General features: G+C 38.9%; 1 protein-coding gene and 1 pseudogene across 3 annotated transcripts in view; one reads left to right on the plus strand and one right to left on the minus strand.

Moving 5' to 3' along the window:
• The window catches only part of LOC103266923, a 47,022-nt pseudogene extending 36,275 nt beyond the window's left edge, over positions 1 to 10,747 (plus strand).
• The window catches only part of NFIA (nuclear factor I A), a 375,784-nt gene that overhangs the window by 318,004 nt on the left and 44,295 nt on the right, over positions 1 to 13,485 (minus strand). The gene's annotated exons all lie outside the window — the stretch shown is intronic.

Raw genomic sequence — 13,485 nt, forward strand, 5'->3', positions numbered from 1 at the left:
AAAGGAACAAGAAAATGAGGCAACAGTAAGAAAAGGGTGTTTAATTTTTACATGCTAATCAATGCATAAACAATATCCATTACCACTGAAAAAGATTTCATGGCTTCCACATTTCTTCCCCCAAACAAGCAAGAGGATCATAATCAACCCTGGCAATTCACTGCTGAAGTTTAGGTTTAGCCGTGGACAACCAAAACCCATCTCTGCCTGAGGTGGTGACACGTTAAAGTAGAGGTTTTTAGCACTTGGGTGCACACCTGGAATCACCAGGGAAGCTTGAAAACATTCCCATGCCCAGATCCCACCCACCCAAAGTGACTCTAAATGGGCAGCCAAGGCTGAGAAGCAGAATCTTAAAGCAACAGAGGAAGTGTCAAAACAATACAAAATAAGTTGATTTAGAATCCACTCGAGTATGAAAAAACCTAGCAGGGAGAGAGATTATGTATCTCAGTAAGTACATGATAAATGCAATTTTAAAAACTATACATGAGCCGGGCTTGGTGGCTCCGCCTGTAATCCCGCGCCTTTGGGAGGCTGAGGTGAGTGGATTGCCTGAGCCCGCGGGTTCGAGACCCGCCTGGGCAACTTGGCGAGACCTCATCTCTACAATAAAAATCAAAAATTAGCCGGGCGTGGTAGCGCACGCCTGTAGTTCCAGCTACTTGGAAGGCTGAGGCGGAAGGATCGCCGGAGCCCAGCAGGTCGAGGCCGCGGTGACTGGGAGCGGCCACTGCACTCCAGTCTGGGTGACAGAGTGAGACTCCAACTCAAAAAATAAATAAATAAAATAAATAAAAACTATACATGAGGGCACATGATCCCAATCCAGGTGAAGTGAGGTCCAATGGGAAGTCCAAACTTCACCTGAATGTAGGCCACTTAGAGCCAATCCTGACTTCACCCCACATCGTCAAAATAAAAAAGAAAAATTTTTTGAAAAGCTATAAATGTATCTGCAGTAGTTTGCTATCTAACTGCTCCCAAGAACCAGGCCAACTCTAAGTTCTAACCCTGACTCTTCTATGTTAAAACACAATTCACTTTGCCTTTCTGAATCTCGTTTTTCCCTTGTCTGTAAAATTAGGTCAATAATATCTACCTTGCAGAGTTGTTATCAATAGTACCTGAGATAATAAGGTATGCAAGACGTTTAGCACACAGCACTTAGTGTTTCAACCGATTTAAAATGTCTCTCCATTTGACTGCTCTAGACTCCAAATAATTTACTTCTGATGTTTGAGTCACTTTCTTTCCAAAAGCCAGAGGCTTCTGTCTTCTAGCATTTTCCCTTAAAGTAATTGTGATCCATGAGATTATGCTCACAATATCTACATTCATAGTCTAACGCTCACATATTTATAGAATAGTTCACTTGAGACCACTCCTAACTCAGTGGAAGTTCTTTTTAAATACGAGGTACCTATTTTTGAGTACCTATTATGCGCTAGGCATTGTGCCAAGCATTCTATACTTATAATCAAATTTAATTTCATTTAATTTTTATAAAGCCTCTTCAGGAAAAGAATTATTTCTCTCATTTTATAGATGATAAAATTGGATTTCACAGGAGTGAAGTAACATGCACACGCGCGCGCACACACACACACACACACACACACAAACCCAAATCAAAAAAGCTAGCAGAACTTGCTAGAATTTGAACCCAGGTCTGTCAAAACTTCAAAGTCAGGCCAGTGTATAAAGAACAATAAAATACCTTGTGTGTAGGTGGATTATCACATCACAGTTTGAGAGATTTAAGCATGACCTGCATTTTTATACTTAGAAAAGCATCACAAAATTAATTTCTAAATCAATATTTAAAAGCATCCAGTTTCTACATCTAGCAGTTGGTTCTGATTTACCTCTCGTACGTGTTAGAAAAGTTTTCCAGCACCTCCCCCAGCCCTTTTATACTATTCAAGCTTTTTATTAGCCCTAATGTTGCTTGCCTTCCCAGGGCATCTAGTAGTTTGCGTATAATTTGTCTAATTAAATTTAAAGAAGAGATGTCTCAGGGAGCACCATTTCATCATTTCCTCTTATACTACATGCTGTGGACTTTAATGAGGACCTAAGCCCCATCTTAACTCAACCTTAGTTTCAGCACAGATGAGCTGTGCTTGTTAAGACAGTCTTCAGTTGTCAGGAAAAATAGCTTTATTAAGGTCATGGAATGCCGAGAGTTTGATTAAAGCTAATCAAGGTAGAAAGCCAGGCTGCAGCACCGTGAATCAAGTCACAGTACAACAGGTTTAACATAACTTAACCTAGCCTATTGCTAAGAGCAGACATAAGTAAGATCAGGTTTCCAAAAAGAAAGCAAGGACAAATGCAGGCATATTACATGATGTAATATACCTCCTGAGTTTAACCTGAACAACGCTCTCAATAAGCAACATATATTTTAAGCCACCTGGATATAAGTGACAGTGGAGGGGTTTGGGGGTTTTTCTTTTTGTCTTTTTTTTTAAGTCAGAGTCTTACTCTGTCACCCAGGCTGGAGTGCAGTGGCACACTCACAGCTACTGCAGCCTCCAGCTGCTGGGCTCAGGTGATCCTTCCACCTCAGTCTTCCAAGTAGCTGGAACTACAGGTGTGCACCACCACACCCAGCTAATTTTTTGATTTATTGTAGAGCGGGGGTCTCACCAAGTTGCGCAGGCTAGTCTGGAACCCCTGGGCTAAGGCAATCCTCACCTGTGCCTCCCAGAGTGCTGAGATTCCAGACATGAGCCACTCTGCTCCAGCGGGGTTTTGTTTTTTCCATAGAAAAGTTGGGGGGAGGGGGACATTGCTTATATTCTTTCAGATTTAAAATGTATGCTCTATGAATATGGATAGCCAAGGGTGGCACAGAGATACACCTGTCTTACTAATCTGAAGGTTAGTTTTACTGGTTCAGTATACCTGGGCAACTATCATTAGCAAATGTAATGCTGAGGTGGTCAACACTAACAATATTCTGGAAAGCACTCCCCAGTGGGGCTTATAATACTGTTTTAGTTTCAAGAAAATTCGAGTTAGGGAACAGGAAGGAATAGTAGAAATCTAGGAATCTGAAGACTAGGTTGTGGTCTTGACTCTAAGGAACACAGTGACATGGACCTTCCAAAAGTTCCTTGGCCTAAGCTCTCCAGGACCACAGTTCTCTTAAGAGTCAAATGAGAGCAACTAGACTAAATGATCTCTTAGAATCTAAACATTCTATAATGTTATTCCAGTTGACTTCCACATCTAAAGTCCTACAATGCTTTGAAAGTCGACTGCAGCCATCTCACACAGTTCTTCCTAACTTAAGGCAATATGTTAATATAAAAGATTTCTTTATTTTGTTACTGGATACTTAGATTTGAGAATCCCAATTCAAAAAATAACTGTGGAAAATGGGTTTAAAGCCTTGAGGAGTTGGCCACTGCCATGTTTTCTGGCTTTGGCCTCCTCTCCTCCCTTGTGAAGGTAAATCTCCTCTCTCTCTCCCTCTCTCTTTCACTCTCTCACTCTCTCTCTCTTTAATTCACTTTCAAAATAAACTGTATTTTCTAATCTTAAAAAAAAAGCCTTGAGGAGCTTCAAAAAAAAAAAAGAAAAACAATTGTCCTGATGGTGTAATATTTTCTGTCAATACCATCTACTTACTTTTTACTTTCTATCTTTGCCACTTCCAGATAAGCAGCTTTGTGACATATTATTATTAAAATACACAAGCATGCACATGCAGGCACACATACATACACTTCTTTTTACAATCCATCACACTGATTTTAGCTACACTTTATGTTAAGTGCATGATTATCAATCTACCCTATTAGCAACTAATAAATACTTCAATGTAGTCATTAAAGAATCTGTAAGTGGTCATAATGAAGAGACTGCAAGTCACATGTTATGTCTTGTGAAGCTCAAACAGGGAAGAAACTTCAAGAGACATGCACTCAGGATTTTAGAGTTCCAGAGTAAAATGGACTCCGCCTTTCACTACAGTCTGACTCACCACCTTTTTCTGATTTACTGGAGGTAATGGAATACAGAGGCTTAGTAAGAACAGAGGAGAGCTGTACATAATGGGATTTAAATAATCTGATTTTCCTAAGAAAAGAAATTGAAAAGCAAAGAGATAAAGGATTTTCTGTACATGCACGCGCAGGCACGCACGCACGCACGCACATACACACATACACACACACACACACACACACACACTCAAACATACAATTTCTTTAAAGTACCCTGCAGTTTCCAAAGCATTTTTGTATCCCTTAGATATCATTTAATCATTATAAAAAAACCACAAAAGGCAAGGAGAGCAAGTACCATTATTCCTTTTTTTTTTTTTAAGACGCAGCTCTCGCCATGTTGCACAAGCTGGAATGCAATGGTTATTCGCACACACAATTGTACTCCTATTGCAGCCTCAAACTCCTAGGTTCAAGTCATCCTCCCACTAGGCCTCCTGAGTAGCTGGGTTACTCCATTTTTTTTTAAATGTAGGAGTAAAGATGGTAAGTGACCTCGGCAACTTCATATACTTAGTTAATGGCAGTGCTGGAACTAGACTTCAGGTCTTCTGAATTCTAGTGTAAATGCTATCCCCACTGTGCAAAGCTGCCTATTCATTTTTTTTAACTTGACAAATATTTACTGAGTGCCAGTTGTATGTCAGGCACTGTTCTAGATGCTAAGAAAACAAGAGTGAACAAGACCAATGTGCTCCCTTCCTCATAAAACATTCTAGCGTACACATGCATGTATTTACAATAACTATAGTTTAATACACAGATTTTCATACACTTTTCTATACCAGCCAGTTTATGAGACTCATTAAAAATTAAGATCACATATAAATATTTATTATTTTTTAAGAACTGCACTCATTAGGTCAACACAGAAAGAAATAAACCCCAGCCGCTCCCGCCTCCCTTCCTTCCTCATTCCTCCACACAGCTAGCCTTTTAAAACTATCTAAGTAAAGAGCAAAGTAACATCAATTTGAGCTACACATTGGTTCACATGCTGAGAAGACGGGGGGAAAATGGGCATAAAAGTCTTTAGAAACAAGAGAGGTTCAAAATTATGGAGAGGACTTTTTTGAAGGATCACTTTAAGCACACACACAGGATCTTAAAGAATGCACATGGACATCTTGTTTGGAAAAAGTTTGTTCTTTTTATTCTTTCTTCTTTTTTAATCTACACAAAGCACAGTCTTAAAAAGCCTGGGAGGGGGGCGATGTCTGCTCCCCATCTCTAGTTCTGCTGCTGGATGAAAGATCGACAGGAAATTAACGCAGTGGTAGGGAGTTGCTTGCCAAGAGTGAACTCTGAAACAAAAGACCCACTATTGCGTAAGAAAATCGGACATCTATACCCTCAGCCATGTTCTAAACTTCAGTAATCCTTAAGTACGATCTATGATCTGTTATAAGTTTTTAATATGCATATCTAAGGTGTTGAATTACTCCTTGTCTTCCAACTCCTTTTAAAAAACAGATTTTCATTTCTTTGTTCCTCCCTTCCTTCCTCTTTTCTCTCCTTGTTTAGTTGTCTTTTTAGCCAGGAACATAGTTAGTCAATGAATTCAACCAGCCTCCTTCTTTTACCAGATATGCCAAAAGCACATCACCTTTGAGGTTTACAGTATTTCAACTGCTACCAAATTACCTGAAGTTATGGAACTAACCCTTGTTGTTTTGAGCTGATGTTAACAGAAAATGCTCATTTCTTGGTAAATTAGTGAACCTGATATTGTTGATATTATTGCCTTTCTAATAGTCTTTATAACATTAATATTACGGAAAAAATATGGAAACATGAAGTATCTGTAGTCTCAAACTTTAAAATCAAGCTAAGTTCTCACAAAGCATTTATGGTTCTCACAAACCATTTATGGGATGACGTTAAAAGGTGAGGTTCCTTTTGGTAATGGTAGTAGATTGCCGTGCTTAAGAGTCAATGCTGATCCCTCAGAGAACTTTTCAGAGGGATTGTCCTAATTCTTTTTTGGTCAAAATGACATAACCAAATTGTGGCATATCTTCCCTGTTAATCTCAAAAAGCAAATTGGGTTTACTTCATTTCTATCCATAGGTTTATCTATATTTAATTGCTTCTAAGGAAGTCTATAAAGTTGTGACCTACCAATACAAAATTATGTCCCTCTGCTACTTAAATAGGTGCCAGTAAAGACAGAAGTAGGAACAAGTCACCAAAGTATCAGCTGTAGAAGTTTTCTGGGCACATTCCAAAAGTCTACATCTGCTTGGCAACAACTCAGAAAAGAGATACGGTTACTCTTTTAACAGTAACAGAGCTTTCCCAGGCTTCAATGTATGAAAAACAGCTTGCTCTGTATCAGAAGAAAATTCAACCAGATCTGCACAAATCACATACTTACTATTCTGCCCCATCAACTTAAAAATTATTGCCATAAGTGGAACCAAAATCATTAACAAAATAGTTATCATATAGTGTCCTGTTCATATGGTTTGAGAGTCAAGTGGGAATCTTTTTTTCTTTTTTCTTTTTGCAACATAAACACTTAAGCATTTAGTGATAAAATATTAAAAGCTTGAGGCTCCAGATCCAATGAGTACAAGTTGCTGATATAGCATCATATACCAAGGAAGGTGTCAAGTATGCTAAAATATGGCTCTAGCTTAGACATTAGGGGCCCTGTTCTTCCCCTAATATGCTTGCCTTGTTCCTACCATCCACAGTTAAATGCGTACATCAGCACTAAAATGCATCCCCTTAAAATCTAGGGAGGAAATTCAACACATCTATGTCAATGAACAAAGTAATTGTCACATTCATTCACCACAAACAACAGATCTAGACACTGTTTTTAATTATAACATTAATTGATCTTTTGTCACCACTAATTAGAGTGATAACATCACATTTAGTTACTTTCTAGCCAGAGTCGACTTTGAGTTTCTGGAAAATGTATCAGTGAGGAAGAGAGCGAAGTGGGCAGAAAAGGAAGATTTACCAAAAAAAAAGTAATATAATAGAATGTTAAAAAAAAGAAAGAAAGAAAGAAATGCTTTACCACAGTCAAATGCATTTTTATATTTTAATTAATCTTATTTCTTGTAAAAACTTAATTTGGTCTCTTTGCAATTAGAGTTCATACTGATACTATATGAAATGTTCCCCCACTGTTGGGAAACCATGAACAAGGAAGAATAGGTTGATAACTGGAAAGGCTACCTTTTGTGCCTTGAGGGGGAAAAAAAAAGTCACATGAACCTGCCCTAGCCCTAGTCTGTGAGAAATGTAAGGGACTTTAATGGGTATTTTAGTAGAACCACTTAAAATTAAGTGATGAATTGGAATGGGAAAAGTTATTCCAATAAAAGCAAACAAATTAACTAACCTGACCTTGGTCCACATAAAAGATTCATTTTCTTAATGGAAACAAACTCTTTGAGTCTAGTTCAGGTTTAACCACTGAAGTGTATATGGAACCTAAATTAAGAAGCGTAAGCCCCCAGAAACTCAGGTGCGCATGCACAAGTAGGGAAGAGTTCTTAGAGCTGCGCAATTTGCCACTGGCATGTCTAGCAAGACTCACTCCTACAATGATTACCACATGAGTCAGAAACCCGTTAAGACCCAATTAACAGAAATGTTATGCATCACTGGTGCATGTTTTGTCCAGAACTTAATTCTACCATTTTCCTAAGTAAATTCTGTCTTTTCTATTCATTAACTTTGTCTTCCCTTGGGTATAAGTAGCAACTCCTTCCATCTTATTTAAAAAGGTTACAGAAGATCTGAAAGTCACAGGGCAATGGGTATGTCTTTTTGTCAATTACTCTAAAAGAATATGACAACGTCTGTCTTCATCACACATTTTGTCTCTCTGATGCCATAAAAACCACGAATCTTCCTGATTTCACCAGCAATCTAAAAGACAACATTAAAGTAAGCCCAAGCAAACTGGAAATAGCTTAGTCTTTTTCTTCTTCCTACCTCAACAACCAAAACTGTCTTAATACAAAGTAGGAGTGATTATGGAATAAGTCATTCTGGAAGCACAAGAAAAGTTTAGCACCTAGGCTGGTAAGACTATCGTGTTTGAAGCAATCAATGACATTGATTTTGGTTATTTAGAGAAAAAAAGTCAAGAAAGAGTCTTATGACTAATATAAGAACTATCATAATGGATCGGTTTCTTTGTCTATCAAGCCAGAATTCTAACTCTAATGGACCACTGTCCCCCCAAGGGACAGTTTACAGGAAAGTATGTCTGCTCTCTGAGGGATTAAGAATACCTCCCAACACCCCTAGATTTATTCCATGTTTTTAACATACTCATTATCTCTAGAATCCCCCTTGGAAAACATCTCTAATGTGAAATACAGAACTGGCCACATCAGATCAGAAAGTAGGACTGTGTTCTTCCTGTGCGTATATTTCACTTGCACAGAAACCATCTTTTAAAACTAAGTTGTGTGAGTTTAAGCAAGATTACTTTGTAAAATAATGCTTATATGCATATAATAAATTAAACCTAGAACAACAGGGCTACTTCATATGGTCTAGAAATTGCCTTTAATCTCATACTTTTGACATTTAAAAGATTTTTTTGAAAAAATATAAAGTAGGCACCACCACTGGTTGGCAAGAGTACTGCTGTTCTGGATATGTGACCTTAGGAAAGTCATTTCACTAGGGACCTTTATCAGCAAAGTGTAGGGGATTATAGCAGCTCATCCCCAAGGTCTCAAGGTGGAAAAGCCTCTTTCTATGTATGTAAGATCATTGATTTCAAGTTCACACAGGCTAATGCCCATTTTTAATAACAACATGTGATAGAGTTTATGCTCATCAATACTTTTACTTAAGGCTACGTTTCTTTCTCTTTTTTTGTAATTTCAAGCATAATAAAGTGAAGGACTCTTCACTTTCACTGCGGACAACATCTCTCAGTGGTCCGTTGCTTTTTCCTCTTCATCATGTATTAAATGTATGAGGTGCTCAGGACAATTGCACTTTTAGGCCATTCACCGAAAATAAAGTGACACAAAATAGGGCTCACTGAAATAAACAACCCAATACTGAAACATGAAATAACAGGAAGTTTTAGCTAAATCATTCCATTCCATCAAAATCAATGAACCTTAAGCGTCTAGAATTTTCCAGATGCTGGGCTCACTGCTAAGGAGTCAAAGACTTGTCAAGGTCTCTGCCCTTGAGGAACTCCCAGACTTCTGAGGAAGATAAGATTAATTCTAGAGTAGGTAAGTAATAGGCTTACAGAGGATATCCTTCAATATCCCACCGGCTTTCAAAAGAGATTCCTGCAGGTGAAAGGGTAAAGTTTTGGTGAACACCACTTGAGCTTATAATTTAAAACAAAGAAAAATGAAAAAAAAAAAAGTAACCAGTTGAACTAAAATGCTACGGTCTACTTCCCACTTAAGAACATCACAGCTTCAGTCATCATCCGGTGTGAAGGCCTGGGGTGTGGTTGCTGTCTACTCCTCACTCCAGGGCCATGAAATGCCTGTGGAGCTTCACCTGACCTCTGCCCTTGTGTGATGCGAATTCCCCACTGGGTCCTGGCCTTGGACTTGACCTCTGTGGCTCATCTCACTTTGCGACCTGTGTAGTCAAGCCACGCCACTGTGCTGGCCCTGGCTGATTCCACAAGGCAGATGAAAAATGTCAGTTTAAAACTTCTGATGTTCCTCAAGCTACTTCAGCTAGTGTAGCCCTAGTATTTACTGTGACAAAATTTGACAGAGGGAAATGTTTCTTTCAAAAGAAAGAAAACTGGGTTATACCAAGAGTTAGATCTTCAAGCCAGAGATCTGAGATTTCAGCATGTAATGATTATTCACAATCAGAGACAACAGGATTATCATAAAAACAGAATATGTGAAAGCCGTGATAACTCCAGAGTGTCTTTTGATATTAGATTATCGTAATTTAAACTTAGCAATAGATGTTCCAAGAACTGCCTTCACAGTTGTCTGGAGAGGGTCAACTTGTCACATACCCTTTACCTTTTGAGTTTAGAGCTATAGAAGCACTCCTCCCATATTGGATCAACATCCTTCAGGGGGAACTTAGCACTACACAGCCACTGACCCTTAAGACTCTGGAAGGTTAGTGGACCTCAAACATTCTTTTGTCGACAGAAGCAAACTGCACATCTTACTACAAAATGGCAACAGAGTTAGAAACAGATATTAAAGCTTTCAAAGAGTTGATTTTGGAAATCTTGAATGAGAACGGGTTTGCTAGAAGAGCTCTGTCTGTCAAAATGGAGTGACTGACAAGTCCTTGCAAAGAGCAGTACTGGGATTTACCAGGCAGAAGAGATGGAGTTGCTGTTGAAATACCACCACTGACTGGCTGATGAGTTTCCCAATGCAGCTCAAGAGTATAGGGTACTGATTGAGGATTCACCAAGTATTGTTTTCATCCATCTGGACAGCAACCATAACGTGATGATGAGGTTGAACCTACAGCTAACCATGGGAACCGTCTTTCCTTAACTCCTTGGACTAATGGGGGTTGTTTTTTAAATGAATTTGAAATCTTCCCTTGAGGAGGACCATACAGTGTTTTGGTGGATTACAGGAATTGTGTCTATGGGAAGTGGCCTAATCTGGAGGTGCTTGCTTTCATTCCTGGAATGACTACTAGAGGCTCCACTGCCTTCTATGATGGCCTCTTTACCTAAAAAGACCCTTCGTGGTCAATTGGGGAAACTTCCCCAAAGAGGTTAGATAATTCAACCTGGAGAAAGTTCTCTACTCTGAGTGCTTTTTAAGTTTTTAAGATAATGAGTTCTTTAAAGAATTTGAAAATAGCTACCCACCATCTTTCTAGAAAAATTCATAGGTAGACTAAATTCTGCATGCAATCTCAGAAGCTAATACACAGACCACAAGTTAATCTACTATTCACCCCATCTGCTATTTTTATTAATGGCTTGAATGACAGCATACTGACAATGGGTTAATAAATCTGGCAGAGAGGAATGAAATTAAGGTATCTTCTAACACTTACAAGTATATTCTTTGAGTCTAGACCTCTAGGATTCAAAGAGAGCTCCATATGTTGAAAGATGAATTGCAGTTAACAAGAGAACATTTGTTTTTGTGTGTGTCGTGTGTTTTCGTTTAAAAAAAAAAAAAATCAACCAAGTACAAAATGGCAAAGACCACATTGGCAGCAGTGGTTGCAAACATACCTGCATGAGGAAAGAGAATTCCATCAACTCTGTGATCCTCCCAGGGCAGAATCGAGACCAGTAAGAGAGATTAATGGGAGACAGATTTCAGCTAAATAAAAGAAAGCATTTTCAAACAATCTGCATTAAGACAGAAAAGCTGCCTTATCTACAAAGAAGGCTCTCCTTCAACCTGGGAGGCAGTTCAATATAGTGCAAGAAGATGGACGAACCTAGGTTCTGATTTCAGCTTTGCCTCAAGCTAGACACCTGAACTAAGGCAAGTTTGATTACGCTTATATAACATAGTTTCCTCACCTGTAAACTGGAGGTTATAAAACCCACACTCATAAGTCAAACGAGATAGCGATGAAATGCCTACTCCAGTACCTTGCAGAGAGCAGGTATTCAAAATGAGTTCCTGCTAACCTTCATTCCCACTACTCCCTCACTTTTCTCTGGAATTATTTAAGCAGAGGCTTTGGGGATATTATGCAAGAGGTTCCCACAGAGGGAGGCAAGACATGGTTAGCAAAACTAGGCTTAGGTGATATCTCTCTATGATACGTGTATGAAGTAGAAAATGATTTACTTTCATCCACCTTCCTTTTTGAGCAGCCACTTAAAAATCAGAATGAATGCTCTTATTTTTCCTCTTAGATGTAATATACTTGCTAGTTCATTTCACTTTATTTCAAAGAATTTTCCATAAGCTCTTAAATGTTTCCATATGACACCATAGTTTGCAGGTAACCTGAGTTCATACCGTTCCCCAAACACGAGTCTCTATAAAATGTTCCAGGATCTCTTTGTGTGCTCTGAATAGAACTTGCTAGGCTGCCAAATCACTCGGTCTTCTCCAGATAGCCTTGTCGTTCCTAACTTGGTTATCAAATTCTTTTATCAGCATATTTTAATCAAAGTCTTTCAAAACAGTCTGAGGGTTAGGAAATACCATAAGGTCTAAATGGAAAAGGCAAGAGGGCAAAATGGAACTACCAGCTGAGACAAATGCAAGGGGCTATTCTGATTTCGCTTTAGAAAACAACACAGCGGAAGCTACTGTCATCTTAGGAGGGGGAAAAAATGCCAGCTCAAATGTCACATGTGAATAAATTATTGGCCATTCATAAACAACAACAACAAAGGAGATGATCAAGTTTTATTTCTAACCCATGGCTTTACACAAGAACTTTCATTAGAAGAGTGTTAAAAAGAAGGATTCTCTCTTTTGTCAAGAGATCGCCATCCATCGTTTACAAAATTTTAAAACAGAATTAAACATTTTTAAAGGAAGAAAAGTCCCAGGCTCCTTGCCTCCAAAAGCTGCCCAGATTCACTCCTTGAGTAGTGACAAGTGAAGATGGTGGGTGTGACCCAGAGTCACAGCTGCTTTGGAAGCTGCCGGGCTCTCCTGTCATTTCAGAAGCCTTGCTGCACACAGACACATTTGAACATTGCCACCTGGATTCCCTCCTCTCATGGAGGGAGGCCAGGTTACTGCAGTTCCATCCACGGCTGCTCCCTGGAACTAAAGAGGAAGACCACTACATAAGGTGTTTGCCACCTTATAGACAAGTTGTCCTCTCAAAAGTAGGGCAACAATTTAAAAGACAGAAACATGGGCTGCTTCCTCCATTCCAGCCCCAATTTTATAACTAAAGGTAATCATTGTTGGTTGCATTATTATTTTCTTTCAACCATGACAATAAACACTTTTCAGCAAATAACTCATCAGTGCAAAGCTATTCAAAGAATTTTACATTGATAACACTACAATCGTGGAACTGGAAAGAACTTTGTTGATAATTTGTTCTGAATCTCTCACTATTTAAATACCTGGAATGCCAGCTCCTCTTGCCTGTCAAAGTAGAAGATTCTTAGGAAGGATTCATAATGCAAATCTTCCTGCCTGCTCTAGACAGAATTAAATTTCCCTGCCTTTGTGAGCCCATATCTCATATACAACACTCACCACATTGTTCAATGATACCATGTCTCCATTGTAAGATCTTGCACACCATGGGCGCAGGACCCAGTCTAATTCATTTTTGGATTTATAATGCCGCGCTAAATGGGTAGCCCACAGAAAATTCTCACATTTGCTTCAATAAACAGTTGCTGAATTGACTTGGATCAAAGGACACTGAAGGCCAAGAAGCTAAATGACTGACCAATGATCTCACGGCTAGAACAAGAACTAAATCCACGAGTGGTACCCTATCTTCCATGCTGACTCTCCATACCAAAATAAATAAATAAATAAAAGATGTACCTAACGGCTCATTATTT

The sequence above is a fragment of the Carlito syrichta genome, unplaced genomic scaffold, assembly GCF_000164805.1.
Source record: "Carlito syrichta isolate Samal-C Ts95f unplaced genomic scaffold, Tarsius_syrichta-2.0.1 Scaffold307669, whole genome shotgun sequence".
Taxonomy (NCBI): Eukaryota; Metazoa; Chordata; class Mammalia; order Primates; family Tarsiidae; genus Carlito; species Carlito syrichta.